Source organism: Triticum urartu, chromosome 6 (assembly GCF_003073215.2).
Source record: "Triticum urartu cultivar G1812 chromosome 6, Tu2.1, whole genome shotgun sequence".
In the NCBI taxonomy this organism is placed as follows: domain Eukaryota; kingdom Viridiplantae; phylum Streptophyta; class Magnoliopsida; order Poales; family Poaceae; genus Triticum; species Triticum urartu.
In genome coordinates, this window is record NC_053027.1 from 391844864 (window position 1) to 391850863 (window position 6000).

Consider the following 6000-nt stretch of genomic DNA (forward strand, 5'->3'; position numbering starts at 1 on the left):
TGTGAAACCCTCAGAATCATTCTGGAAATGACCCAAATAAAAAAATTGCTCCAAGAAGGTCCAAGAAAATGCTCATGTTGCTCTCTGAATATTGGACAGAGATAAAAATCAAACCAACATTTTCAGGAGCTCATAAGTATTTATTTTGGGAATTTGGAATTAATGCAATAATTATTTGCCTTGGATATATATGTGTGATATATCTTATTTATGTCCAAAAATTCTGATTTTTGCTGAGGGGCTTTGGAATAACCCCTTAGGTCCCTGCAAAAATTGTCAGCAGAAAATAAAATGATTTAGTATTATTACTAAGTCAAAACAAATGTCAGAAAATAGAAAAGAAAAACAAAAGTGGAGAAAAAGCTTACCTGTCCTTACCTAGCAGCCCAACTAACCAACCCAGCTCACCAGGGGCATCTTAGTCTTCAACCTCTGCCTACTGGCAGAGGCAAGGCCGAGCACGGCGCCGCGACGCGCCACGCCTGCAGCTGCTTGCCTGGCTCCTCCTCGTCGCGCTCAGACGTCGCCATACACCCCCTGGATATTTTCCCCCCTCTCTCGCTCACTCTCCTCCTCCCCAGCTCTCACCCACGCGACCACCGCAGGCAACCGGACCCGCCGCTCGCCGTAGCCATGGCCACCGGCCACTCCACTCCCTGCCGATGAGTCCCCGAGCTCCGCATTGTCGTCTTCTTCAACCACGCCGAGCCAAGCAACCGGAGAAGAACCACAACACCGTCCCCAACGTTTTCTTCGACCTCGGTACCCGGAGGTCCTCGCCGTCGATTCACCTCGTCCAGGCCTCCCCCAAGCTCGCGCTTGACACCATCGAGAAAAGAATACAACGGAGAAGAACAAAATTGAAAACACTTCATTAAGAAAGAGGAAAAGAAAGAACCGATTCGGGTAGCACTCCGGTTGAGAAGGGATGCAAGACTTTATAAGATGAAAAGAACTAGACGAGAAGACACAACACTCCGGTTAGTTGAATAAGCACAGGAAAGAGCGCGATCCTGACAAAATAAGAAGAAGGGTTGAAGAGAGCAGCAACACAATGCTTCTGGGAGAAAGAAATAGAAGATAGGTACTTGAAATAAAAGAATGTAGAAGAAAATGCCAACTTCTGCCAGAAAAGAGTTTGAAAAGGCATCTTAAGGAGAAGGGTCGAACGGAGTTGTTGGAAAACCAACAACGAAAAGAGTAAGCTTGTAGTGGGCTTATGGAAAACATCTCAAAACTGAGTTGAAAATCTGCCACTGACGGAAACAATAGATTGGGTTGATATCCACCAGGAGACGAGAAACTATTTCTCCGGAAGGATGAAAGAAGAACTTGGGTCCTTTATGAGCACCATAATTAGCAACAATCGTTAGGGAAAGTTTTAGATGAAGTATAAACCCAAGATAACTCCAAAGAAGAGAATGATGGATTTGAAATACCTCATTCTTAACAACATGTGAATCCAGAAACATGAACTCAAAATATCAAGAATGGCATAATACCACCTCGAATAACATGGTAGAAAGAATGCACTCCGGATTACAATATGAAGAAAGCTTGAGTTTCTTAGAAAAGAATCTCGATGGAAAATTCGAGAAGGAATTAAATCCTTTATGAATCATCATGTAGAACCTCCATGAAGAACTCCGGTAACAAAAGGATAACGAAAAGAAAGAGAAGCTGGAAACACAAGGTGAAACCTTGTAATGATTTAGATGGATCTCCGTGATGATATAATTGAGAGAACTTGGAACTCCGGGAAAGAAAAGATAAAGCCTCTCGAACTGAGAATGTGAAATGATGAACCACTCCGGAAAAAGAATTAATCCCTTGGATGAAACAATAATAAGGATTACGTTACGCGTATCCTTCACCAATTTAGATTGATGACAAGCAACGGATTTGCCATACTACTTATTCTCAAAGAAAGGATTAAGATAGATATCGCGCCAACTTGAGAAGGTCTTCAACGAACCACGGTAAGAATTGAAGCAACGAATAAATTGATATGATAAATGAAGGAAGAAGAATCTTGAGCGAACCACCGTAAGAATTGAAAATGAATAAGTAAAGGGATGAATCACCAGGAAGAATTATAAAAAGAATGAAGATACTTGAGAGGATTTAGATACAAGGGAAAGGAGAGATCATGAATTGATTAGATAATATTTGGATGATGCACCGGTAAGATTTGGAGAATGATAGCTGAAAGCTAAGAATAAATAATATTTGAAAAGATGGCCTTCGAAGGAAATAAATGGAAAACAACTCATGAAATGCTCCGAGTGGGTGAAAAGAATTTTGACAATCGAAAAACGATTATGAGAGGATGGTCTCGAACTAGAGCCATGAATCTCTGAGAGAACAGATAAGATATGGATGTAAAACTCTTCTTCGGTCTTCAAATTCTGAGAATGACGACGGGGCACACCACGAAGAATTGTTGAAGCACTCTGTAATGAAGAAGAATGGAAAAGTTGAACCAGCGATGAAAAGAATTTGAAAGATCTTGGAGAAAGGCACTTGACTGATGAAAATTCATTCTTACGTCAAAACTTCGAAAGGAATTTGAGGATAGCTCCAGACAAATAAGAAGAGTCAGGTAAGATCCTGGGAAAAGACCTGTGGGTTAGGGCCCACTCAAAAGAAACACCGTTGAAATGATTTAAAAGAGATGTTGCACCGGTTGAATTAAATGACTTGAATGAGATAACAACATGGAAAGATCTTGAACGAATGAAGAGTGGAAACACGAATCTTTGAGATATCTTCAGCACTCCGGAACGATTGAATAGCGAGAAATGAATGAATATGAGGAGCATCGGTATGAGAAGGCATTTGAAGCAAGGAAAATAATATGATCAACACAGAAAAAACTAGAATTGAAACCACCGGAGAAGAAAAGAATTAAGGAAGATGACCTTGAGGCCCCGTTAAAATCTTCATGAGAATCACCGGATTGGCGGAAAAGGAATAGAGAGACTTCACAAGAATAAAAGGATACTTGATTAAGACATCGGATTCCTTGAAGAAAAAGGGTGGGTGGGCGGGAAAACAAAGGCAACTTGGGGACAGATGAAACAAACACCATTGAGAAAAACTGAGATTGAATCTTGCGGATATTGAAAATGAGCGGATCCGCTTGAAGAGAAACACACCGATTGAAAAGGATTGACAGCACAATCTCGATGATCAAAAAGGATTAATGTTCACATCGGGGTATGAGAACACCGCTTAGGAAAAGGTATGGAATCAACATTTGACTCCGAAGCAACTCGAATACCACAACTCAAAAACAAAAACAAGGATTGGCTTGCATAATAAGCCGGAACAAACATATGATAGAGATTTCGTCCGAAGTTTTCGTGGTGGGGCCTACATGGGCCCGATCGTACAGCACCATCATGTACAAGGCAGTGCACATGACATACGAAGCGTCCCCGAGTCGGCATAGCCAAGGACTCTTTAAGACACAACGAGACCACTGTAAAACCAACCATGGATAGGCGTACCACTAGACATCGAACACCAATTTCATATCATACATCTGTCGGAAAGATATCCTAAGAGCTACTTGAATTCCCACTTATAAACTCCCGAAATTTTCCGGTTATGCAATCAGGTGTTGGGTATACAGGGGAAGCATAATATCTCACCCAAAACTAGCAAATCCTACATCCAGCTTATCCATCCTTCAACACATAACCAAGAAACCTTCGGAAATCATCTACCTCAACCTTCGAAAAGCATCCGTTATACGAGTTATGGCAATACTCCCGAACTCCTGCCCCAGTACTGGGTGGCGTCGAGGTTATCTCACCGACAACTTCATAAGAGAGATTTTCGATGTCGGCGAACTAAACTCAGGTATTCCAGAACTGCAACGATAAAATTGTGACGACAACACCTCGGAGCTCAACTCCCCGGGACACTGCCACAACCGAGTAATGACAGGAGGCACCAAGAAGAATGTTCTCGTCACAAATCGATCGGAACGATTCCAAGATACCTGCGTGATCCTAAAAAAATATTAGTGAAATTTGAGAAGAGAAGAGTCAAAACTCTATGTCAGGATGCCTTACCAGAGCGATGAAGGGACTGGGGAGTAAAAAGAATTCCTAAAATCTCTGATATATAATTCCTAAATGACTCAAAACATTTTTCTAGACTCAACAACGGCTGCTAAAAACGATCAAGCAGTGGGGGCTCCTAAGGTCGGGGAAGGCTCTGATTACCAACTTGTAACGCCCTCGATGCGGCTATATCTCCCACGTGTCGAAGCACGACTTAGAGGCATAACCGCATTGAAAGCAATGTCTCAAGTGAGGTAATCTTCACACAACCCATGTAATACATAAGGGAAAGAGATACATAGTTGGCTTACAATCGCCACTTCACACAATTACATGAATAAATCATTACATCAACCAGATACAATCAAGGTCCGACTGCGGAACCAAAATAAAAGAAGAACCCCAAATGCGACATGGTCCCCGATCGACCCCAACTGGGCACCACTACTGATCAACTAGAACGAAACAACACAAAGGACAAGATCTTCATCGAGCTCCTCCTTGAGCTTGGTTGCGTCATCTGCACGGTTCAATGGCACCTGCAAGCTAGTTTTGGAAGTATCTGTGAGTCACGGGGACTCAGCAATATCACACCCTCGCGATCAAGACTATTTAAGCTTATGGGTAAGGTAAAGGTATGAGGTGGAGCTGCAGCAAGCGACTAGCATATATGGTGGCTAAACATACGCAAATGAGAGCGAGAAGAGAAGGCAAAGCACGGTCGAGAAACTATGATCAAGAAGTGATCCTAGAACAACCTACGTCAAACATAACTCCAACACCGTGTTCACTTTCCGGACTCCGTCGGAAAGAGACCATCACCGTTACCCACGCGGTTGATGTATTTTAATTAAGGTCAACTTCAGGTTTTCTACAACCGGACATTAACAAATTCCCATCTACCCATAACCGGAGGCACGGCTTTCGAAAGTTCATAACCCTGCAGGGGTGTCCCAACTTAGCCCATCACAAGCTCTCACGGTCAACGAAGGATATTCCTTCTAGCGGGAAGACCCAATCAGACTCGAAATCCCGGTTACAAGACATTTCGACAATGGTAAAACAAGACCAGCAAAGCCACCCAGATGTGCCGACAAATCCCGATAGGAGCTGTACATATCTCGTTCTCAGGGCACACCGGATGAGCCAGACGTCGGGTGGGCCAGCCCAGAGTTGCCCCTGGTAGCTCCGGACATCGCTCAGTTTGGACCAACACTCAGAGGAGCACGGGCCCAGGGGTTTAATAAAGATGACCCATGGGCAGGCCTACCCGAGGGAAAGAAAAAGGCTAGGTGGCGAATGGTAAAACCAATGTTGGGCCTTGCTGGAGGAGTTTTATTCAAGGCGAACTGTCAAGGGGTTCCCATTATACCCAACCGCGTAAGGAACGCAAAATCCGGGAACATAACACCGATATGACGGAAACTAGGGCGGCAAGAGTGGAACAAAACACCAGGCATAAGGCCGAGCCTTCCTCCCTTTACCAAGTATATAGATGCATTAATTAAATAAGGTATATTGTGATATCCCAACAAGTAAACATGTTCCAACAAGGAACAACATCTCCATGTTCCAACAAGGAACAAACTTCAATCTTCACCTGCAACTAACAACGCTATAAGAGGCGCTGAGCAAAACGGTAACATAGCCAAACAACGGTTTGCTAGGACAAGGTGGGTTAGAGACTTGGTTCAACAATATGGGACGCATGATAAGCAAGTGGTAGGTATCGCAGCATAGGCATAGCAAAAGAGCGAGCAACTAGCAAGCAAAGATAGAAGTGATTTCGAGGGTATGGTCATCTTGCCTGAAATCCCGCAAGGAAGAAGAACGAGTCCATGAAGAAGACAAACGGACGTAGACGAACGGGTCCTCAGAAACGCGATGTTATCGTAACCAACCCGAAGAAGCAAACACCGGAAACAAA